The 27,049-nt window shown below is 37.7% G+C and overlaps 1 protein-coding gene across 1 annotated transcript in view; it reads left to right on the forward strand.

Annotated features, from left to right (window-relative positions):
* Nucleotides 1-27,049, forward strand: part of LOC132550603 (dystroglycan 1-like) — a 91,168-nt gene that overhangs the window by 22,831 nt on the left and 41,288 nt on the right. The window contains exon 2 of the mRNA XM_060214692.1: nt 8,994-9,044. The gene's annotated coding sequence lies outside the window, so the exon portion shown is untranslated. The remainder of the gene's footprint in view (nt 1-8,993; nt 9,045-27,049) is intronic.

The following is a 27,049-nucleotide window of genomic DNA, read 5'->3' on the forward strand; positions in this document are numbered from 1 at the left end:
ATGACCTGCAGTAGCTTTTCATAATATTTCATGCAAATACATGTGTCGAGAAATTATGTGTCGAGAAATTAGCTTGGTTAGAATTTCTCCGGTTCATTGTGTTCCTTCACCAGGCCTTATGTGGAAAATTGATTTCTTCAAATCAGTGTTGGTTATAACTGATAGTTAATTATACTCCTTATTTTAATAACAGAGCAAACAAGTCATGGCTGGGCTGCTTTTGAATGTGGTAATCATTATAGAAAGCACTTTCACAATTCTTCATTAAAAATTCACAAATAAGTTTTAGAAAACAATTACATGTTAGAAGAAATTATTGATCTGTTGTAGAAAAATCTAGCACTGGATTTGAAAAACAAGACACAACTGTGTGCGATAAGATTTAACTGTCCAAGAAATTTAATACTGTTCTGTATTCAAGTGAAGGTGTAGTCAGCATCTGTAGCCTGTACAGATGGCCAAAGGATTGGTGACCATCTGTCACTTTTCTTGGGTCTAAAATGTAATATCTGTAAGAAAGTGGTGATTGGTGAGGCTACCTGAATCAGACAGCTCCCTCTGACAGACTGTTAACTATTTCATAGTAAGGATGTGAGATGATTACAAACCAGTCTGTCTCTTGAATCACAGAAAAATGTAAATATTCAAAACAAGGGTTACACACAATTTAGGCTAGAAGCTTCCATTTAGTTGTAGGATGAGGTGACTGGGAAAGATCATGTGACAATATAGTGTCAGATGTTGTATTCATTACCTCACTTTTATAGATCATTGGAAACTAAAATTTAACCTTCAAATGTCCTACACTGTTGCAAAAAAAACCCAGCTTGCATTTACTTGTGTTTAATCTTTGTAATACATCAGAAAAGTTATGGTAATTATTTACATCAGACAAAGACAAGTTTTATAGGTTTATAGGCATCAAAAGTTGGCCGAAATGTGGATGAATATAACTCCAGTTTAAATTTTTCAAACTGAGACCATGCAGGACCAAGCCTCGGAGGACTATGCCAGACCATAGGATGAAAACTGTCCTGATCTTACTATCATTAAACAAGCCGTGGCACCACACATTAGGACCAATTCTTGAAATTTCAGGGGTTCAAATTATTTAGATTTCGGCCTGAATATATGCTTACAAAAAAATCAAGAAAATACCAACTTGTCAACATAGTCCAAATTCAATAAAACTATGTCAACATATGAACAACAGAAAGATTTACACAACGACGAAACCAGCAGGCAAACAAACGAGCATCAAACACACCCAGCTTCATATCACACAAAGAAATAGAATGCTTATTAATGAGATCGAATCGGCACTAGATAAGGGGACATATTAAGTCATAATGCAGGATCACAAATTGGTTGTTAGTCCAGGGACATAGCCAATAATATGTTGTTTAGCCTACCAATCAGAACTAGTCTACAATCTAATTCTCTTGTTCCAGCATTCCATTTGTGGTCTTTGAATTAAAATACAAATTTGCTCGAATAAAGAAGACCAGATCAGACCAGACTAGACCAGACCAGACCAAAACCAGACGAGGCCAGACCAGGCCAAGACCAGACCAGGCCAGGCCAGACCAGACCAAGGCTAGACCAAGGGAAGACCAAGGCCAGACCAGACCAGATCAGACCAAGACCAGACCAGACCAGACCAGACCAGACCAGACCAGACCAGACCAGACCAGACCAGACCAAAGACCAAACCAGGCCAGACCAGGCCAGACCAAGACCAGACCAGATCAGACCAAGACCAGACTGAGATTATACCAGACCAAGACCAGACCAGACCAGAACAGACCAGGACCAAACCAGACCAAGACCAAGACCAGACCAAGACCAGACCAGACTAGACAAGACCAAGACTAGACTAGGCCAGACCAAAACCAGACCAAGACCAGATCAGACTGAGTCCAGCTGACAAAAGATAGTTGAAGCCATGTATTAGTGTATGCCATGAGGTGAAGCCCCGAGGTTGGTCCACCTACAAATAGACTCCAGGCAAAGCAGTTACAGAATATTGACTAGGGAAAGAGTCATCATCATCATCAATTACATATATTGGCTTCTTGTCCCAGTAGCCATATCTGTAGTAGTCTCAAGGCAATTATATTTAGTGAGGTTGTCCAGTGATGTTGAAGGACAGATCTTAGTCACAGGTTATTGTTGGTGGCAGAGAAAGAAGACCATAATAACCAAATGATCAGACCTGTGTATAAGGGTGTAACGTTTAGTAGAGATCTGGCTATAAGGAGGTCACAGAAATGATTGTCAGAAAAATATTTCTGTTTTGATAAACCTGTGCAAAGTAAAGCAAGTTTTTACCTTGGTATTGTGCTATTTAGGTTTATAAGTATGCATCAGAATTTGGTTGTAATTCACTGGGGTTTTTAAACATATTGAGAGTGGTTTGAGGGAGTTAGAAGGGAGCTGGGTGTGGATGGGTAATTTAAGTGATATTGTAGGCCTTGGTTGACGAGGGGAATATAGGGAGATTTTAAGGAAACATGAAGACAAGGAGACTGGGAACTGCTCAGGAGTAAGGCCTTGAGGCTATATAAGATCAATACAATAGTCCCCTATGGATGTATGTGTCACATATTACAGGCTTTAGGTACTGAACTGTGGTTTCCTTTCAAACTTACCATAATCTTTGCGAAAAAAAACTCATTACAACATCTTTGTGAAAAACATTGAGAAATCTTTGTGGAAAACGTTTGTAGCCACTGGCACTGGTATCGACTCTAGTATTCTTTGGTGTTACCTGTCAGCAAACAAATCTGTACAACTGTACTTCCCACAAAACAGCACTAAAAGACACGGTCTGTAGGTTCAATGTATGCCTACAGGAATATTTCACCGATTACAAAGAAACTCACTGCTGCTTCTCTCTTTCAAGTAGTTATATGCTGAGTAATGCATGGTTTCAAGCAGAGATTTCAAAGCTAGTTGGTTATTGAATAAAAGTTGTATTCTTGATTGTTCTCATCACAATATATGTTCAGTATTTATTTTCAACATTATTTGTGTTTTTGCCCATGCTTAGTTATTTCCAATTTTTAAAATGGGTAATGATTGCTACATCAATCGTGTGTTATGGCCGTTGTGATGAATGCTGCACTGTTTCTTACTGTGGAAGATTGGTTTCGTGGTACAGTAGGGAGTTGAACAGTTAATTTGTAATACCATTTATTTTTGATGGTCTGTATTCCCAAGCTACAATACAGAAGAGCTTATTAATTTGATTAATGAGTTTTCTCCCTTTGCAAAGCTCTCTTGTCTGAATTTGTTGATTTTGTAGAGGTTGTTTGTATTGACGTTGAATGGGGTCCATTTGCTGGTGAGGAAACACTTAGTTATGATGAGAGTAAGGAGAGTGGGTGTATTTGTGTATACAGGTGCTGTATATACATAGTATAGATTATCAATGATGATGAACAGAGTTGCTCCTTTTCCAACAACATGATCTGTAGACGATTCATCACATTAATTATGGACACTGGTAGATAAACATATTGACTCACATTGTTTGAGCAGTTTTAGTCACATGGAAAGATATGTAGAATTTTTTCATAATGAATATGAATCAACTTTTTGTCTCAATAATTACTTAACTCTGAAAAAATGTTAATCACTTGATTCCTTTGTCAGCCCATTGACATTTGACTTCAACATTAAATGTCACCTAGTCCTAGTGAAATATCAATATAGAAGATAGTGATTACCAGCCATCAGGGATATCAGTCATTTCAACAAGTCACATTCATCACATTAAAAGTTGACAATTTGAATTTAAAATATTTAAAATACAACAGGTGACTCATTCAGATAACATATAACTGCCTACTGCGCAGATAGATCATAATCAGGTACATTTCCTTAACCTTGTACCAGGCCTCTTTAAATTTGATAAAATGTTAAAAAAAAAGAAAAAATATACAAATTCTTTGTGGATGAGGACACGAGTTTTAATTTCCTGATACGTGGATGCTGTCAGACTTAAATGTATCTTTACATTAACAGAAGTTTCTCAATTTAGAGAATTTGTTTCCTAGTAAGAGGAGGACTTAAATGTTTACACTGCTTTCAAGGTTTTGTAAATGTCACTAGATAAGGACTAACAAATAAGTTCAAAGTTCACTATTGTTAGGCAGACATTTCCAGTTATGTTGGCCTTTTGTATCCCCTGTCACATGAGAAAGACCCTCACATGTCGAGCAACTAACTATCACATGATGTTGTGGAGGAGAGTGAAATAAGGTCTGTGTTGCTGCTTAAGAATGTCCATGATCCTGAAGCATGGTAGAGTATTTCTCAAAGAATAAGCCTGCATGAAGAAATGCTCAAATTGTTATCTATCGCTGTTCAGTAGGGCTCGGAACAACAAATTGTCCTGTTATAAGCCTGGTGTGAGTCAGGTGTAATGTGGTGGCTTTTTGCAGGGTAAGTACTGTGCATGTTTTATCATGACATCATGTTTGGTGGGTGTGTATCACTGTGTGTAGTCAGAAGTGCTGAAGACAGACTAGCAGTATAAAAGGCTTTGTGATAGGATGGTTCTTTTAGCCTTTCTTTATTCCATTTATATTTGATTTTAATGTGTTACTTTCTTGTCATTGCTTTAACACAGAGATTCTCCATCACTTCTGTCTCAAATACTGTCTTTGTTGGGACTGGTTAGGGTGGGAAATAATTATGACTGGCAAAACTTTGGAACACTTGTAAGGGTGAGGAACACTGGTAAGGGTGAGGAACACTGGTAAGGGTGAGGATCGCTTATAAGGGTGAGGAACACTGGTGAGGGTGAGGATCGCTGGTGAGGGTGAGGAATACTTGTAAGTGTGAGGAACACTGGTGAGGGTGAGGAACACTTGTAAGGATGAGGAACGCTTGTAAGGGTGAGGAACGCTTGTAAGGGTGTGGAACACTGGTGAGGGTGTGGAACTCTGGTAAGGGTGAGGAACGCTTGTAAGGGTGAGGAACGCTTGTAAGGGTGAGGAACACTGGTGAGGGTGAGGATCGCTGGTGAGGGTGAGGAACACTTGTAAGGGTGAGGAACGCTTGTAAGGGTGAGGAACACTGGTGAGGGTGAGGATCGCTGGTGAGGGTGAGGAACACTTGTAAGGGTGAGGAACGCTTGTAAGGGTGAGGAACACTGGTGAGGGTTAGGATTGCTGATAGGGGATGTACAGTGCTATTTGGAGCTAGATCCACCCATACCTGAGTCAGTTTGTCTATCACATCTTGGAGCTTTGAGGTACCTAAGGAAATACAGTTGATACAGGTGGTCTGGAAGGGTTGTATGGTCTGAGATAGTAAGAGACAATTGGAAAAATCAGCTGATCACCATAGCAGGACATTGGTGGGATCATAACATAGAAATAGTGAGGTTGTTGAAAAATTAATCTTGGGATAACCCAGATAGAGTGTTAACTGATCTGCACTTGTCTCTCTCTGGTGTGTAAAGGTGTATTGTTTTTTAAAAAAAAATTATATTAATAACCTCAACATGTCAGATGTTGCCAATGGAATCATCTTCTTAGTATTTTTTTTTATCTTGATGTGTTTGTACTTAACAGACAGAAATTTTGTGTTTAGAAATGACTTGGTTACCATACCAGTGTTAATTGATGTGAACAATTTAGATATACTGATATAACATTTTACAAATATACACCTGGTATAATTGACCTACAGATGGCTATATAGATTGAAGCAACCATGCTTTATAAGGCCTGATATCACTTGATATAGAAACTTATGTAACAGTCTTTACACTGTGTGTTGATTTTGTAGACAGCACATTAACAACTTCCAACAAACCTCTCTTTATCAGGTCCATAAATGTATATACCATAAATATTCGCGTATAGTGCACAGGTACTTTTTGGAGATCAGATTTAAAAAAAAAAAATCTACAGAAAAATTAATTGACTGGTCACTGCGACGAAACATTTGATGTGGTCTGATCCATTGATAATTAGGAAACCACAATGAGCGTGACCCTAACACATGTAATTACCTTAAGTAAACAAATTTACCCAGGTGACCTAACAAGCATGAAAGGCTTGGCTGATTGTATAATTAACGGTTAATGACAGTTAACACATTGAGTATGAGGAGACTGATGACACCCGGCTTCGGCTGAATGCGTACTATTGGTCAGAAAACAATGTTGTTTTAACTGTCTGAATATTTTCAATCCTACCTTGTCCCCATAAAAGCAGGTGGTTTGTTCAGTACAGGCATGATCTTTCTATGCCGAGAGACTGGAGTTTCGTGCCGCCGGTCGCCGCTTCGACATTCCAGAGTAAAATATCAAGGCACGGAAGAAAGAAAAGACCGTTTTAAGTCCCAACCACTGACCAGAAGGGCTGACATAGGTGCGACAGCGAAACACCCAGAGATGGAGAGAGTGAGCTGTTCAACTTTGTATGCGATCGCCGATATCCCGGCATCGCTGCCAGTACAACAGAACTGCGCGAGCGGGCCATGCAGATCAAGAGAGGTCATGGGGTCACCAACTTTGGGCATCGGTGGGATGGGCTGTCCGATTTATGAACAGAACGACAATCGCCTAAAAACTTCCGGATTCATTGAATTCCACAGATACATCATCAAAATGAGGCAGAAATTCAGACACTACTATAGCCCCGACCAATAGTAAGACCGACCAGAAACGAAAAAAAATTAGATTCACCGTAATGCTAGCGTGAATGGCAGATGATTAAAACATTTTATTTTTTTGTTGTTTTTATCTCCAAACTATGATATAAGACCGACGACTTTTACATATAACTATGTGAAGGGAGGTAATCCAATATGGCGGATGCAGAACTCGGGAATGATAACCCCAGGAATGGCATGTACCTGCGTATAGTGCGCACCCCCTTTTTGACACGACAGTTTCAGCTTAAAAAAGTGCGCACTATACACGAATATTTACGGTAGTTTGTCAACCAAGGCACTCTTGTTTCAATTAGAATTTATTTAAACATCATTTAGCTAGATTTTACTTACTGTTCAATCACATATACAGTAGTGTTTTATAAACTGAAGATACTCATTGATATAAAATGGAAAAATATATATATAAATACATGTGTAATTTTTGGGGTAAAAAAGTCTCATGTTGACCTCATCTTCTATGATTATACAAAACTAATCAATGTAACTGACCAATTAGTATGTTGACCTGATTAGATCATTAAACATTACTGATTGAATGTGTTGGTGTTCTTTAGGTTGATCAATTACATATTGATCTTGTCCAATAGTTGCGAGATTTATCGTACAGAAGATAGATTGGAAATTATACCTATAAAACAATTTGTTGGTGGCTTTGTCCATCACCCTGACAGAAAGAAAGATTAGAAAGATTGGGCAGATGATGTGAAGACAGATTGGGAAAGTGATGATAGATGTAGACATGTATGTCCAGCTGGTGGAGGTGCCTGGTGATCAGTCACTGTTTACAAGTTACTGACCACACCTGGTATGTCAGAGGGCTGGTCATAACAGAGGTGACCATGTCCAGTCCTGTCCAGACTGTAGGAACTATGTACATGTGCCTGCGCATGTCATGTCAGTATGCTACATGTTATCAATTGGTCAGTTGGTCAGATTGGCTGATGAAAGTAAATTTAGACAGGTGCCCTTTGCAACCTCCTAAGTTTAGTAGAATAAGCCCAAATGCATGAGTTGTGTAGAAAAGCATCTGTTACCCTGTGAGGAGGTGTTTGTGTTTAATGAGATATCAGTAGAATTCAGTTATTTGCTGAAAATATTTAGTAGATAAGAACAATAGTGGAAGTTCTATGGCTTTGAAGTTCTGTCTGCCAGTATCTTTATCTGATGATGGTTAAATGAAGCTGAATTTAGGACACTGTCCTGCAAGTGAAGCTCACTGGTCAGTCCACCAAACATCGGTCAGTGTTGTCAATTCAGGTTAAAGGCCTGTGAACAAAAATGTACCTGGTTCTGGACACTTGATGGTTTATCTTATGGGCAGTGAAATGGCATACCAAGCTTCTCTCACCCAGCCCGTATCTGTAGAATGAGAGATGACACATACCATTTGTGAGCGATGCTTTCCCTGTTTATAGACCTTTAGCCAAGATGTTGCAGGTGGTAGCTAGGACAACAATAGCTCTCACAAATTTTTGTAGAGCTTAAAATTAATCTTCATACATATAGCTCGAAGAGGAAATTGATAATATTTCATATCTTATAACGATTTTAATTTGCAGACAAATCATGTCTGGCATGAGTTGGTGCCTTGTTTTCGTCAGCAAGCTGTATCATTTTCACCAGTAAACAAGTGTGCTCCATCTGTTATGGTGCTTTAAAGATATTACATAGAACCTCATTACTTACACTGTCCAGACTGTAATCCATCACCAAACAAATCATTTAGCTATTTTATGGTGAAAATCAAAATTTCTGATTAACAATAAATACTGAAACCTTGTTAAGAATTGTACATTACTGACAGGATGACAGATAAATCGAGGATGTTAGTCGGTTTAAAATTTCTGCTCACGAAGTTCTACATGGAGGAGTGGTCTTTTCCAACACTATGTGTCATGTATTCGGCCGATGATCAGGCAGATGCTGAGAGACAAAACCATTCTGACCTGATGTGATTGTTTCCTTTAACAAGACAATTGTTCTGTATGGCATGTGATGGGCCTCCTGTATGTTGTTCACTGGGGTGTCTCTCAGGCAAACCTATTGGATTTTTAGTGTATAATGGCCACTTTGGTTACTCAGAAAGTGCTCAAGATAGATCTTGTCAATTCAAGATGGATCTCTTCAGTTTACTCTGTTTCTGGTTGTTCTGATTAGTTTTGTATGTGCAGGTTAGGAGATCTAGTACAAAGTAGCTTCTTCTGAGAAAGTACACTTAATGATCACTTCTTTATTGTTATACAAACAGTTTGAGAATCAAGAAAATATTCACTAAACTCTGACTTTCTGTTTTTCAGGCAGTGCAGTCCTAGTCCTGATTCCATGGAAGTGCTTTTTATGATGTAAATGTGAGTACACATTCTGGTAATTTGCTTGTAAACAATATAAAGAATGAAGATTTTGTCAGATTTTTGCCCTTTAGGACTTTTTGTATACTAGATTAACATGCTTGGATGTGGCCCTGGGACAGTGTTGTGAATGATTGTGGCGCTGGGACAGTGTTGTGACTGATTGTGGCCCTGGGACAGTGTTGTGACTGGTTGTGGCCCTGGGACAGTGTTGTGACTGATTGTGGCCCTGGGACAGTATTGTGACTGGATGTGGCCCTGGGACAGTGTTGTGACTGGATGAGGCCCTGGGTCAGTGTTGTGACTGGATGTGGCCCTGGGACAGTGTTGTGACTGGATGTGGCCCTGGGACAGTGTTGTGACTGGATGTGGTCCTCGGACAGTGTTGTGACTGGATGTGGCCCTGGGACAGTGTTGTGACTGGATGTGGCCCTGGGACAATGTTGTGACTGGTTGTGGCCCTGGGTCAGTGTAGTGAGTGGATGTGGACCTTGGACAGTATTGTGACTGGATGTGGCCCTTGGACAGTGTTGTGACTGGATGTGGTCCTCAGACAGTGTTGTTACTGGATGTGGCCCTTGGACAGTGTTGTGACTGGATGTGGCCCTCGGACAATGTTGTGACTGGTTGTGGCCCTGGGTCAGTGTAGTGAGTGGATGTGGACCTTGGACAGTGTTGTGACTGGTTGTGGCCCTTGGACAGTGTTGTGACTGGATGTGGACCTTGGACAGTGTAGTGACTGGATGTGGCCCTCGGACAGTGTTGTGACTGGATGTGGACCTTGGACAGTGTTGTGACTGGATGTGGCCCTCGGACAGTGTTGTGACTGGATGTGGCCCTCGGACAGTGTTGTGACTGGATGTGGACCTTGGACAGTGTTGTGACTGGATGTGAACCTTGGACAGTGTTGTGACTGGATGTGGCCATAGGATCAGTGTTGTGACTGGATGTGGCCCTGGGTCAGTGTAGTGAGTGGATGTGGCCCTGGGTCAGTGTAGTGAGTGTTTGTGGCCCTGGGACAGTTTTGTGAGTGGATGTGGCCCTGGATCAGTGTAGTGAGTGGTTTTGGCCCTGGGACAGTTTTGTGAGTGGATGTGGCCCTGGATCAGTGTAGTGAGTGGTTGTGGCCCTGGGTCAGTGTTGTGACTGGTTGTGGCCCTGGGACAGTGTTGTGACTGGTTGTGGCCCTGGGACAGTGTTGTGACTGGATGTGGCCCTTGGACAGTGTTGTGACTGGTTGTGGCCCTGGGTCAGTGTTGTGACTGGATGTGGACCTTGGACAGTGTTGTGACTGGATGTGGACCTTGGACATTGTTGTGACTGGATGTAGACGTTGGACAGTGTTGTGACTGGATGTGGTCCTCGGACAGTGTAGTGACTGGATGTGGCCCTGGGACAGTGTTGTGACTGGATATGGCCCTTGGACAGTGTTGTGACTGGATGTGGACCTTGTGACTGGATGTGGACCTTGGACAGTGTAGTGACTGGTTGTGGCCCTGGGTCAGTGTTGTGACTGGATGTGGACCTTGGACAGTGTTGTGACTGAATGTGGACCTTTGACAGTGTTGTGACTGGATGTGGACCTTTGACAGTGTTGTGACTGGATGTGGCCCTCGGACAGTGTTGTGACTGGATGTGGCCCTGGGACAGTTTTGTGAGTGGATGTGGCCCTGGGTCAGTGTAGTGAGTGGTTGTGGCCAAGGGTCAGTGTAGTGAGTGGTTGTGGCCCTGGGACAGTGTTGTGATAGGATGTGGCCCTGGGACAGTGTTGTGACTGGTTGTGGCCCTGGGATAGTGTTGTGAGTGGATGTGGCCCTGGGACAGTGTAGTGAGTGGTTGTGGCCCTGGGACAGTGTAGTGAGTGGTTGTGGCCCTGGGTCAGTGTAGTGAGTGGTTGTTGCCCTGGGACAGTGTAGTGAGTGGTTGTGGCCCTGGGACAGTGTTGTGAGTGGTTGTGGTCCTGGGACAGTGTAGTGAATGGTTGTGGCCCTGGGACAGTGTAGTGAGTGGTTGTGGCCCTGGGACAGTGTAGTGAGTGGATGTGGCCTTGGACAGTGTAGTGACTGGTTGTGGCCCTGGGACAGTGTTGTGAGTGGTTGTGGCCCTGGGACAGTGTTGTGAGTGGATGTGGCCCTGGGACAGTGTAGTGAGTGGATATGGCCCTGGGACAGTGTAGTGACTGGTTGTGGCCCTGGGACAGTGTTGTGAGTGGTTTTGGCCCTGGGACAGTGTTGTGAGTGGATGTGGCCCTGGGACAGTTTTGTGACAGATTAGTTATGTGGAAGCTTGTATCAATATAAGGGTCCTACACACACTTATATAATAGACGGAGGCTCTTTTGGGGTCAAAAGTCTGATATGATACTACCAAAATAAGATTTTACATTTATTTGGACTTTTTTTATGGTTAGTGTTTAAATTTTCGTGGTAAAGATAAACTTTATAGGGACTTGTGGAAGTGGTAAAGATAAACTTTATAGGGACTTGTGGAAGTGGTAAAGATAAACTTTATAGGGACTTGTGGAAGTGGTAAAGATAAACTTTATAGGGACTTGTGGAAGTGGTAAAGATAAACTTTATAGGGACTTGTGGAAGTGGTAAAGATAAACTTTATAGGGACTTGTGGAAGTGGTAAAGATAAACTTTATAGGGACTTGTGGAAGTGGTAAAGATAAACTTTATAAGGACTTGTGGAAGTGGTAAAGATAAACTTTATAGGGACTTGTGGAAGTGGTAAAGATAAACTATATAGGGACTTGTGGAAGTGGTAAAGATAAACTATATAGGGACTTGTGGAAGTGGTAAAGATAAACTATATAGGGACTTGTGGAAGTGGTAAAGATAAACTTTATAGGGACTTGTGGAAGTGGTAAAGATAAACTTTATAGGGACTTGTGGAAGTGGTAAAGATAAACTATATAGGGACTTGTGGAAGTGGTAAAGATATAACTTATATAGGGACTTGTGGAAGTGGTAAAGATAAACTATATAGGGACTTGTGGAAGTTGTAAAGATAAACTGTTTATAGGGACTTGTGGATGTGGTAAAGATAAACTTTATAGGGACTTGTGGAAGTGGTAAAGATAAACTATATAGGGACTTGTGGAAGTGGTAAAGATAAACTTTATAGGGACTTGTGGAAGTGGTAAAGATAAACTATATAGGGACTTGTGGAAGTGGTAAAGATAAACTTTATAGGGACTTGTGGAAGTGGTAAAGATAAACTTTATAGGGACTTGTGGAAGTGGTAAAGATAAACTATATAGGGACTTGTGGAAGTTCCAACATTGTACTTGTTGTAAGTTATATATCTGACTATATAGCTTGTATACGTCTACATCCCTATAATTACCAGTTACCAGAGAACACCAGATTGTTTACATGTGGTAATTACAAGGCTGAACAAGACTTCATATTTTAGTGTGATATTACAGCTGTAAGCTTGTCCATAATATCCTTAAGAAAGTATTGGTCTACAACACCTGGTCAACATTAGGAATTCTTCTAAGGATTGAGATAATATTGAGTGATATTACAACAAGGTTAATAGGTTGTAGATTCCCATGGTGGATGATTGGTCCCTAAGGTTTGTCATAACCTGCATGATATGTTTTAATTAGTTTACATAGTGGTACAGTTTAGGATACACACATGTACTTGACCTAGAATTATCAGATTTATGAAATTACAAAATTTTACTTAATTACTGGGAATAGTGCATCTCCCAAATCTACATTTTGACCTTTTTATTCCTGATCACTTTGGATTTTCCTCCATCACTTTTTAGGTTTCAAAATTTAGGCCCCTAGCATCACTGACAAGTTGTAGAAGCACAAGACAGCAGTATAATGCAGTTTCATTATTTAACTGTAACTAGATTCCTACTTCCAGGTGATATTGTATGGATTTTATACAATCGTCTTTGAATTCGAGATGGACACTGAAATCACTGCTGGGATTGGTTAAGGTCTATTTTTAGTACAGGTTGGCAGTTTCCTGGGGTTCAGATATTTCTGGCTTCTGCTGCTATTAATTGTGATGTCATAAGTTTTAAATTTCTCCATGATTAACAAATTTCAATATTTACAAGCTAGTTTAAAGATTGGTGTGCCACTGGACAGAGGTGCAATTTCTATCAGACTTTGATAAATTGGTGTTTGTTTTTGAAATGGCTGGTAAATCAGTATCATCGTATCCTTATAAGGAGTTTCATTAAGACTTTTGTTACTGGACCATTGAAAAAATGTATCAGAAATCATAGTCCATGTAAACTCTTCATTATCATAATGACTCCTCGTAGTCGTATTTATTGTAAAATGTCACCCTGACTTAACCCCTCATAGTCATATTTATTGTAAAATGTCACCCTGACTTAACCCCTCATAGTCATATTTATTGTAAAATGTCACCCTGACTTTACTCCTTATAGTCATATTTAGTGTAAAATGTCACCCAGACACAAACTTGATAAACCATTTAAGATTATGGGTGGAATGTTTGATTCTTCAAGGAAAAACAATAGATGTTGAGAATTTTGTTCCATCAAGATGAGCAGTTGTTTACTTGCTTTGTTTGGGAGACCACCCATCTATCAGTATACTTACTGTGATGTTGCATCACCAGACTTGGATAAGGGAAGAAGGGGCCTTCATTGATGAGATCTTATCACTTAGTTACACAAATATCACACACCTGAACAGCTTTCTCGTTACTCGTCACTCGGGTAGCCATCCAGATGACACTCCAGAATGAGGCCATTACCCCGAAGATGATGGCCTTTTGATCATTGTTAATGATTTGTCTGAAAGCTTGTGTGTAAGCAGAGTAACATAGGTTAGATAGGTTGGATTAAAAACTAGTTCTATATATAGTCCACTATCTGTCTAGTCATCAAACGTTCTAGTCATCCACACTCCCACCCTCGAGGGCTCAACTTTGGTAAAGACTTGTGACATTTCTTGTAAAGTGGTCGTTCATACAGTTAATGCATACAGCTAATACATACAGTAAATATATATATATTTTTTTTTTTTTTTTTTAATTTTTTATTTTTAAGCATTTTTTACAAGTATAGTTAACATCACATAAGCATACACACACTCCACACACAGAAACTTGCATACCTGTATAGGATTGTAACTATTTGTGAATCAATAACTTAAGTATATTGTAGATAATATCCTAGTTTACACAACATTCTTATCTTCATAGTTGCCATCAGCATTAGAATATTGCAATCAGGATTCATCCATAGATATATAATTAAGAAAATATGGTTTACAAAAACCAATTACCATTTCTATATACACAACAAAACACATGCCTTTGTCATCTTTATTACACACACACACACACACACACACACACACTTTCCTTCCACATAGAGAGACAGAGAGACAGAGAAAAAGAAAGAGAAGAAAAGAGAGGGTGATAGTGGGCTAAACATTCATATCACATCTATGTATCTCACTCAACAACAATTTCTAATCTTTTTCACTTACATTTTGAAACCCTCACACACTTTAGAGGAGAATAGCAGAGATAAAAAGAGACAAGCAAGGAACAAGAGAGAGGTCTTTGGGCTAGTGGAAGAGATAAAAATTATGAGTATATTGAAAATCTAAAATACACAATGAAAGGTCATTTTATTCTTTGTAAAGTCTGCTAGTCCTGGAGAAATTTTTAGCTGGTTAAGATTTTATCATGAATATTAAGATAGTATCATTAAGTAGTATTAAGTACACATACTATTGAATGGTTCATCAAGTAACATTTATATATACATGTATGAGTAAAGCTTTATGATGTAGGTATATGAAAACTATGAGTATGATTGAAAGAGAAAGGGGTGAAAAAAAAAACAAAAAAACAAAAAAATATATATATATACCATATATAATATATATATACCATATTACATTGACCTAGTAATTATAATGTTATTATACAGCATCAGAGAGCAAAGCCAACTGAGGGAAGACTACAGTATTGATATTACACAGTAAAATGAAACTACATCGGTCTATATAATGCATGCAATTTTTCAGCATAATCAAGTTATCCTAGTGCAGATTGTAAAATGTTTACATACATTATATCTGAAAGTACTCATACAACAATAGACACATAATAAATCCTACATTATTAAGGGTTTTCATTTTACAGTGAAGTATATTTACCTGCACAAATTATTATGCAATTTCTATCAAAGACTTCCATTTTCTCCATTCATTTTCCAATCTGACCTTTTTGGAGTCCCCTTGACTATTTGCTATATATTTCTGAACAGAGTAGTATTCTTTGATAAAATTTACAAATGCATTAATATTTAATCTTCTATGATAGCATCTAGTCTTATAGATATAATTCTTAATAATTATTAGTATTACATTGTCAATTTTTGCTGATGTAAGCATTTGATGTTGTAATGAAAATCCAAAGAGAAATTTTTCTTTATTATAAGCAAAAGGAATAACAAGTGCTTCTAGAAGTACTTCAAGACTTTGTAAAATATTTTGTACTTCCTGACATTCCCACATGATGTGGATTATGGTTTTCTGTTCTACATTGCATAAGGGACAGAGTGGACTGGCAACCAAACCTAATCTGTAGATAAAGGAGTTCGTTGTCAGAATGTGATGGACTAATCTATATTGAAACCATTGTAGTTTTGTATTTTTAGTTACTTTAAAAGGAATTTTGTAGATTTCTTCCCATTGCAAATTATTTAATTGGATCTCATCCTCCCATTTTTTTCTACCAGAGGGAATAATATCGTTTTTAAATATAAGATTATACAAATCTTTAGACCCTTTCATCTTTTTTATGAAAAAATAAACATTGATGGGTATAAAAGGATATTCAATTGAAACTGCCCTAGTATTTTCAAGATCAACTTGACCTAAATATGTTTTGATAGAAGATAAGATACCACGGTATGTAAGAAAATCTGTGTTTATTTGATATAAGTGGATAAATTCCTCAAAAGTATAGAAAGTGAGAGTATCACTGTCTTTTATTAAATCATTCACAACAATAACCCCCCTTTTATACCATTCCTTATAAAATATAGTTTTCCCCCCAATAGTTAGACTTTCATTGTACCATAATGGAGCTTTAAAGATGAACTTTTCCCATGTTTGCTTTACACCACTTAAACTATTGAATCTTGTCCATGCCAGAAAGACATCCTTCCAGAAATCATTTTTACAATTATTTTGACATAGTTTAATACACTCATTACCACAATTTGAAAGCTTATGTAGGTCAATATATGTATTTAAAATGATTTGCCACTTTCCAGACTTTTGATATACAGTAAATATAGTTAATACAGTTAATACATACAGTTAATACATACAGTTAATACATACAGTTAATACAGTTAATACATACAGTTAATACAGTTAATACATACAGTTAATACAGTTAATACATACAGTTAATACATACAGTTAATACAGTTAATACATACAGTTAATACAGTTAATACATACAGTTAATACATACAGTTAATACATACAGTTAATACAGTTAATACATACAGTTAATACATACAGTTAATACAGTTAATACATACAGTTAATACATACAGTTGATACATACAGTTGATACATACAGTTGATACAGTTAATACATATAGTTAATACATACATACAGTTAATACATACAGTTAATACATACAGTTAATACATACAGTTAATACAGTTAATACATACAGTTAATACATACAGTTAATACAGTTAATACATACAGTTAATACATACAGTTAATACAGTTAATACATATAGTTAATACATACAGTTAATACATACAGTTAATACATACAGTTAATACATACAGTTAATACAGTTAATACATACAGTTAATACATACAGTTAATACATACAGTTAATACATACAGTTAATACAGTTAATACATATAGTTAATACATACAGTTAATACATACAGTTAATACAGTTAATACATACAGTTAATACATACAGTTCATACAGTTAATACATACAGTTAATACAGTTAATACATACAGTTAATACATATAGTTAATACATACAGTTAATACATACAGTTAATACATACAGTTAATACAGTTAATACATACAGTTAATACATACAGTTAATACAGTTAATACATACAGTTAATACATACAGTTAATATATACAGTTAATACATACAGTTAATATATACAGTTAATACATACAGTTAATACAGTTAATACATACAGTTAATACATACAGTTGATACATACAGTTAATACAGTTAATACATATAGTTAATACATACAGTTAATATATACAGTACAGTTAATATATACAGTTAATACATACATTTAATACAAACAGTTAATACATAAATTTAATATTGTTAATACATACAGTTAATATATACAGTTAATACATACAGTTAATATATACAGGTAATACAGTTAATACAGCTACTTGAAGGGTTCTCTTTTATTCAAAGTTTGAACCAATGAAAAAAATAATGTTTTCAGCAATATGTTTGACTACTTTAGAATTTCTGAATGATTTTGGGCGTGTAAAATAATAGAGATCACTTATTGCTGCAGTGCATTGATTTCATTGATTTAAATAACTATTGGCTGCGCTGATGGTAGCAGATATTCTCTCTGCACACATTGTTCTGTAGCATCTGTTTCAGCGATATTGTATCTCCCTGGTTCATCAGGTCTATAAGTCTTCAAAGAAGATCAAACTTTTAAAAATCTTAAATGCATTTGCAATGTTTGAAGTGACATACACCTTCCTGTTGTGTTTTAATACCAAAGTTTCTCTGTTTTTAGGGTCAGAAAAATGTTGCCTTTCTTCTGTTGTATGATCTGGTAACCATCTGAAAAAGACATGTTTCTACACTGAAGATAAACTTGTATCTATGGCAACAATAGACAGTGGCCTTTGATGTGGATTGTGAACAGAAACAAGGTGTTGTATTGTTTCTGGGTGATGAATGGATGAATGTTTCTGTTATCTAGGGGCGGATAGGGAGGAGCTTACAAGTTGTCGGAAATCTTGATATGGGAGTGTTTTATATAAACTGCAGACTTGGTAGTCAACTCACATCACTCACAAGTTTTTTTGACACACGATTAATTTTGTGTAATTACTTTGTAGATCTTGTTTCCTTTATTAAAACATTAAGGTAACAAAAAGTTACTGCAATTTTGTCTTTCTGTTGCTGTTTGTAAATTGTTTAAAATCAAACAGGAAGTAAAATCATTCATGCTTCAGTAATGTACAGCTGTTATTTCTTTTAACAATAGACTTTCTAGATACATGACCTAGCTTGATGGTGATCAGTAGTGTGATGATGTCCAAATGTTAATTAAATACTCTTTAGAGCAGTAGAATGGACATTATAACTAGACGTTTAACTTTGACATTTACGTTGATGATGGGGTAGATGGTGGTATAAATGATGTTAGGTCTGTTTAGAGCTGTTATCTGTAAGGAGTGGTGCAGGGTCCTGACAGACATGAAACCTTACATGAGTTATAACTGTTACACTGACCTAAACCAGCTACACCCAAGCCACATTGTCTCTACAGTAGAACTGATTCCCACATTGTCTCTACAGTAGAACTGATTCCCACATTGTCTCTACAGTAGAACTGACTGCCACATTGTCTCTACAGTAGAACTGATTCCCACATTGTCTCTACAGTAGAATTGTCTCTACAGTAGAACTGATTCCCACATTGTCTCTACAGTAGAACTGACTGCCACATTGTCTCTACAGTAGAACTGACTGCCACATTGTCTCTACAGTAGAACTGACTGCCACATTGTCTCTACAGTAGAACTGACTGCCACATTGTCTCTACAGTAGAACTGACTGCCACATTGTCTCTACAGTAGAACTGATTCCCACATTGTCTCTACAGTAGAACTGATTCCCACATTGTCTCTGCAGTAGAACTGACTGCCACATTGTCTCTACAGTAGAACTGACTGCCACATTGTCTCTACAGTAGAACTGATTCCCACATTGTCTCTACAGTAGAACTGATTCCCACATTGTCTCTGCAGTAGAACTGATTCCCACATTGTCTCTACAGTAGAACTGACTGCCACATTGTCTCTACAGTAGAACTGATTCCCACATTGTCTCTACAGTAGAACTGACTGCCACATTGTCTCTACAGTAGAACTGACTGCTACATTGTCTCTGCAGTAGAACTGACTGCCACATTGTCTCTACAGTAGAACTGATTCCCACATTGTCTCTACAGTAGAACTGATTCCCACATTGTCTCTACAGTAGAACTGATTCCCACATTGTCTCTACAGTAGAACTGATTCCCACATTGTCTCTACAGTAGAACTGATTCCCACATTGTCTCTACAGTAGAACTGATTCCCACATTGTCTCTACAGTAGAACTGATTCCCACATTGTCTCTACAGTAGAACTGACTGCCACATTGTCTCTACAGTAGAACTGATTCCCACATTGTCTCTACAGTAGAACTGATTCCCACATTGTCTCTGCAGTAGAAGAACTGACTGCCACATTGTCTCTACAGTAGAACTGAATCCCACATTGTCTCTACAGTAGAACTGATTCCCACATTGTCTCTACAGTAGAACTGATTCCCACATTGTCTCTACAGTAGAACTGACTGCCACATTGTCTCTACAGTAGAACTGATTCCCACATTGTCTCTACAGTAGAACTGATTCCCACATTGTCTCTACAGTAGAACTGACTGCCACATTGTCTCTACAGTAGAACTGACTGCCACATTGTCTCTACAGTAGAACTGATTCCCACATTGTCTCTACAGTAGAACTGACTGCCACATTGTCTCTACAGTAGAACTGATTCCCACATTGTCTCTACAGTAGAACTGATTCCCACATTGTCTCTACAGTAGAACTGATTCCCACATTGTCTCTACAGTAGAACTGACTGCCACATTGTCTCTACAGTAGAACTGATTCCCACATTGTCTCTACAGTAGAACTGATTCCCACATTGTCTCTACAGTAGAACTGACTGCCACATTGTCTCTACAGTAGAACTGATTCCCACATTGTCTCTACAGTAGAACTGATAGAACTCCCACATTGTCTCTACAGTAGAACTGATTCCCACATTGTCTCTACAGTAGAACTGACAGTAGAACTGATTCCCACATTGTCTCTACAGTAGAACTGACTGATTAGAACCCACATTGTCTCTACAGTAGAACTGACTGCCACATTGTCTCTACAGTAGAACTGATTCCCACATTAGTCCCACATTGTCTCTACAGTAGAACTGACCCACATTGTCTCTACAGTAGAATTCCCACATTGTCTCTACAGTAGAACTGACTGCCACATTGTCTCTACAGTAGAACTGACTGCCACATTGTCTCTACAGTAGAACTGATTCCCACATTGTCTCTACAGTAGAACTGATTCCCACATTGTCTCTACAGTAGAACTGATTCCCACATTGTCTCTACAGTAGAACTGATTCCCACATTGTCTCTACAGTACAACTGACTGGTCTAGACTAGTATCTATAGCAGTCCAGGCTAATAATGTATCTTAACAACATTGTGACCTTGAGAATGGAGTTGAGTCAGCCTGACCTTTAGGATGGAGTTGGGTCAACGTGACCTTTAGGATGAAGATGGGTCAGCCTGACCTTTAGGATGGAGATGGGTCAGCCAGACCTTTAGGATGGAGATGGGTCAACGTGACCTTTAGGATGGAGTTGGGTCAGCGTAACCTTTAGGATGGAGTTGGGTCAGTGTGACCTTTAGGATGGAGATGGGTCAGCATGACATTTAGGATGGAGATGGGTCAGCGTGACCTTTGAGATTGAGTTGGGTCAGTGTAGCCTTGGAGATAGAGTTGGGTCCATTGATTCTAAATTAAAGGTAGGAAATACCTTACTGGCAATTTAACAAATTAGATTTGGATTTTTACTGAGTGTGTAAGATATTTTAGTTATTTGGATCATTGTGTTTGGGATGTGATGTAGTAAATTGGATAGTTATCTCCCTTCTGAGTCAGTTAGGTATGATATAAGATTGTAGCAGTTGATCAAAGTGAACTGTAGAGATAATGTTATCAAAAAAGGGGACAATGGTATATCCTAGGGATTGTTGGGCTTGCTTGTGAATTAATGTGTACAAATAGGCTACAGTGTGTTATCTATCTACATCGCTCATTACAAGTAGTTCAGCAAGCCTGGACCATGGCAGAGTACAAATGACCTCAGTAACTATCAACTAGTAGTTTTGCAAAACAATTTCTAACCTATTTTCTGTAATACCATATTTCTCCTGCAGTAAGCCCATGTCTGACAATAAGCCCAACCCTTGAGTTCAAACAGGAAGTGGTGTGTTGTCCTCTGGGCTTATTGCAAGAGAAATACATAAAGCTTATTGATGTTAATATCAAGTTTATATAAAATTCTTTTTATTTACTGTAGACATCAGTGACATATTTTCAGTATTACTGCTGTTGTTGATATTTTGCTATGAATCAGAGTTCTCTTTCTGAATCAGCCTTTTCTTTGTAGAATTATATTTTCCTTAATTTCGATTTTTTAGTTAGATTCTGTCTTTTACATTTTTGGTACCTGCTGTAGACACCGTCCTAAAAAAAACGTAGATATAATATCAATTTAGAGAAATTTTATCCTAACTGTGGACCACTGACAGTCATCTTGTGGATTCAGTATATGTTATGTACACAATGCTGGCCTGCCACAAGACTTGAGGACCTATATCATAAAGATATAGATTCTTAGTAGTGAGGGAACAGCCTAGTGCTGTCTGACATGTCACTTAATGATGATATATGGACATTCATCTTGGTATTAGTGTCAGCGCTATACAATCAATTACAAAAAAGAACACTTCTTCAACTGACCTAGTACAGAGATGTTGTGCTGATCAATTTCTTGGCTGGTGTTCCCTTGATCAATAGTAAAAAAAATAAGTTTCAATTTTTTCAAATTTCATTTAGACCTCTATAATTTTTTTTCCAATCTCCATTAACTTCTTAATAAAAGTTGGTGTATTGGTAAGTTTTCATGGCATCTAAAGAGGGAGTGTACAAGATGTGTACTTTCACTTTACCTATGTTTATGTTGACTGAGACAGAATTAGCATGACTGACTGATTTGTAAAGAGAACTTGACAAAAGGTTATTTATCTTTCATTCTAAAGCTTAATGTGGTGTGTACCTGGATTTTCTATGGTGTTTCTCCATACTTGACACAGAGTTGTATGCAGACACATTGTCAGATCTACACAAAACTAAACTACAAATAAAAACACCCATCCTCTGTTGTAGGGTACCAAGGTACCAATCTACCTGAACACTGGTGTTATATCAATGCATAGTTTTAACATGTAAAATATGGGGATAAACTTTGCCTAACGAAGCAAACAGGTGTGCTGTCGTTACCACTGTTAAAGACCCAGGATTTTTTTTATCAGATATATGATACAGATTAAAATTATTACAGATATAATATTAAATTGTGCCCCACCCTTTACCTAGCAGATGGACTCTGCCACTGTGTGATATGTACCTGTTTGGATTATGATTTGAAGGGGAAGCAGATATTTGAATGCTACAGGTGCTCTACTATATGATTTAGTGATAAAAAGTTTTCAGTCACTTTCCAAGTAACTTTTGCCAAAAAGGGCTGATTGGCGTCTAACTTGAGATAAAATGGTTGACGTAGCAGATAAGGCCTAAGTCCTTGTGTACAGGTATACTACAGGTAAATTACTGGAAAATGTCCAGCTCGGCCTGTATACCTATCTGGCCTATTTTCATGTGGGTGTATTTTGGAATCATAAAGGTATCACCAGTTCACTGTTTTCAATTCACGAATTTATTGGAATTGGACGAATGAGGATTGGTATTCAGGGATAGGTAAATATTACTACTGTTTTTAAACACTGTTAATGATATGAGAAGGGATAGTTTACAGGTTTGTATTTTGTCAGTGTCTGTGCTGAACTCTTTATGATCACAAGCGATATGAGAGACAAAGTTATTGGTGCTCATGTTCTCAATATAGAGGTTAGGTCAAGCTAAACATTATATCTGTGTAACCTCAAAAAATTGCATGGTCTTAATACAGGGCTTAGTCCAAGCCAAGTTGTAGGTCTCTGTAACCTCAAAAAACCTTTTCTTAATACAGAGGTTAGGCCAAACCAAACTATATGTTGCTGTAAACTAAAAAAAAACCTTTTCTTAATACAGAGGTTAGGCCAAACCAAACTATATTTTGCTGTAAACTAAAAAAAAACTTTTCTTAATACAGAGGTTAGGCCAAACCAAACTATATGTTGCTGTAAAAAAAAAAAAAAATTTCTTAATACAGAGGTTAGGCCAAACCAAACTATACCTCTATGTAATGTCACAAAATTACATGTTCTTTAAGCAGAAGTTAGGCCAAGCCACTCTATACGAGTGCTCCTTAATCCTGTGCTGTTGTGCTCCCAGGCCAACAAATAATGACCTCCATCCTTGTCTTTTGGTCATCATGGCAATATTAAAGCTGCTTTGTTTTTCTGCCTGATGCTTATGTTACACAGATGTGACAATATGATGCCGATGAATTGAAGGGTATACTTGGTACCTGAGTGTTGGTTGGTTTGAATCTTCCAGGTACAGATTAATGAATTATACTGTATGTGAATGTTTTCTTACATTTCATTGTATGATGTATCTGGGTAGGTACACATTTTCTTTAGGACTTAGAATACTTGAGCTTTACAGTTATATTATGGTAAATCTACTGCATGGTTTTAAATCCAAAATTGTGTTATTTTACTGAGCAGACAACCAGGTAAATCAAAGCTTTATCCTAAATGTTCCACTGAGCAGACACCCAGGTAAATCAAAGCTTTATCCTAAATGTTCCACTGAGCAGACACCCAGGTAAATCAAAGCTTTATCCTAAATGTTCCACTGAGCAGACACCCAGATAAATCAAAGCTTTATCCTAAATGTTCCACTGAGCAGACACCCAGGTAAATCAACGCTTTATCCTAAATGTTCCACTGAGCAGACACCCAGGTAAATCAAAGCTTTATCCTAAATGTTCCACTGAGCAGACACCCAGGTAAATCAAAGCTTTATCCTAAATGTTCCACTGAGCAGACACCCAGGTAAATCAAAGCTTTATCCTAAATGTTCCACTGAGCAGACACCCAGGTAAATCAACGCTTTATCCTAAATGTTCCACTGAGCAGACACCCAGATAAATCAAAGCTTTATCCTGAATGTTCCACTGAGCAGACACCCAGGTAAATCAAAGCTTTATCCTAAATGTTCCACTGAGCAGACACCCAGGTAAATCAAAGCTTTATCCTAAATGTTCCACTGAGCAGACACCCAGGTAAATCAAAGCTTTATCTTAGACCTGATACATCAGTAAAGACAGGTTTTATTGAGAAGTATTTGCTGGTGTCTGTTTATAAACCAAGAGCTTGTAAATAGTTTGATGTTTTGTGTTTGCCATTTTTGACTACAGAAGGTGGTGTTTGTTTATGTAGGAGTATAAATCTGTTAACAATCTCCAGGTCATTATTGGAAGTATGTGAACAACTTCACTGTGTTATTTCTTGGCTCCACTAAAGATTTACAGCCAAACCATAAATCTTTCAAGGATATGATTTAAGTGGTCAGTGGGCAGGGAGGTGTGGATGGATCATGTTGCTGTAATAGGGAGCGGGTGTTGATGGTCAGTCCTGATGGTCAGTTGATACTGACTTTGGCCGTATCCTCTATAAATCAGTCTAATTTAGTAGGGAAGATGTTATACTATGATGTAGATCAGGGTGTGTATACACATGTTCCTGTAATTGGTTTGAGTGTGAGGAAGGTCATTAGGAGGGGCTGGGAGTAGGGGTGGAGAGGAAAATGTTTGGGATACAAGTAAAGAGGTAAAGAGATAAACAGTTTGAGGAAGTGGACAGCTTGACTTGGGAATTGAACTGTTGGTGGGAGGGTGCTGGGTTGATCTATTGGTGGGAGGGGGCAGGGAGAGGCAAAATGTTTAGGTACCTGTCTGACAGCTTTGATAGATGAAAGAAGGCCACTTGTCCTGGCAAACAAATGTGTAATACAATATTCTCATAATTCTTACCAGTTCTTCATGGCTACTTAATGTCTCTGTTGGTAGAGAGAAAGAAGAAGAGGATGGATGATGTGTATGTAATGTTAAGTCTTGTCCACTTGGTTAGCAAACAGATGATAAAATGAATAAAGTCATTAGTAGGATGTGAAACACCAATCATGTGTATCAGAATTAAAAATGTCAGAATATTGTGTGTAACATAAAGGCAGGTATAATCGGTATTTACTTACAAAAAAATATCTATTTATAGAAATGCTTCCTTGTTTCCTCCACACATTTTGTTCTGCCATTTCCTCCAGTTATGTAACACACATCTTTAGATTTTGTAATTTCATTAATATGTGAAATGCCTACATCCTAAGTATTTAATTCTCCTGGGGTTGCTCCGCCTTTTGGAAATGCCCCATTAATGATGGCAGATTAGGCTGGGCAGGCATGTCTGAGAAACTCTCAGTTTAATGAAAGTGTCTCTAATTCGCAGTCTTAATTGTAACCGAAATATTTCTCCAAAGCCTTGGACTTTTCTGTATGCATATGTAAAGTGATAGCCCTTGATATATTTAATCAGAAATGTTGTGTAAGCAAGCTAAAACTCAAATGCTTGATCGTTTCGGAGCTATAGAGCCTATCTTTTTAATGAAAACTGTAAATTCTACTCGCAAACTTTATCACATTGGGTTTTAGCTGATAGCAGTGGTTTTAAACCTGTTCTCGCAGTTATCATTTGACATATGTACAAGGTTATCACTGAGCAAGGAAAAATAAATTGCATCAGATTTCAATAAGTTTCTTTTATCAAAAAAACCCATAAAATATCAAATTAGAAATTGGAAACATATTTACATAAAACCTTCAAAAATCACTTGATATTGCGAATCATATGTGTTTATTTGCGATTGAGAGAAATCACATTATTTTGAAGGATATAATTTCAGTCTACATTAAGTACAAGTAGAGATAGAAAGTGTGTTGATGTTTATAGATAGTGTTACATAGTTGTATACTGAGTTTTACCATGTCACTCAAGTTATCATTCATGTCTTCATTTATAAGTACAATATGTATCTCAACATGAAAAATATTGTGTGAAATGTCTCCATAAACAGTTATGGACATTATATTGTCTGAAATGTCAATTAAAATTATTGAACCTTCCTTCATTCCTTAAAAAGCCAGATCACCAGAATGAAAGAAACAGATTTTGGACATGAATTTGTGGTAAGATTTAGCGTTAGCAGAAACAACATTGACTTCTTCTGAAAGTAAAACTTGACTAAAGTACACACAGCTGATAGAGTTAGATAAATACCTATGTCAGACTTAGAATACTGCTGTGAATGAAAGTAAATCACTGATATGCCAATCACAATGATTATACTACCTGATCACACCTACAAAACCTGTATACTTATATCTAGCATTATATCTATGTGTTGATACTTATTACTCACACTTCCCATGTGCCACCTTACCTACTTGTCTATCTCACCTGTTGTACGCTATATTTCACCTGTCGTACACGGATTAATGGTAATAAATTACAGGTAATTGTTCTCTGGGGGTGTTTTTAACTCCCATACAGGTAATTGATAAAGGATGTGAATCACTGTTGTTGAGTAAAGTTCTTTGTGAGTAGTACAGCTACTATTTATAGAATTCCTCTTGTGTCAAGTGTCTTCTGTGTAGTGAGCATCCCTGAGATAATATTGCTATGGATTAGTGCTTTGTTGGGATATTCTAAAATTCACTTCCGGATGTCTATCTGTAATTCAGGGACAGAGATTTTTTTTTAAACACAAAGGAATTTTATCTTCTACAAGGAATGGATATTGTATACTGAATTCTTACAGGTATGTTTATGAGGAAAGTTATAAGTGATATGG

Source organism: Ylistrum balloti, unplaced genomic scaffold (assembly GCF_031769215.1).
Source record: "Ylistrum balloti isolate Yb309-2 unplaced genomic scaffold, AGI_CSIRO_Ybal_v1 Utg370134, whole genome shotgun sequence".
Taxonomy (NCBI): domain Eukaryota; kingdom Metazoa; phylum Mollusca; class Bivalvia; order Pectinida; family Pectinidae; genus Ylistrum; species Ylistrum balloti.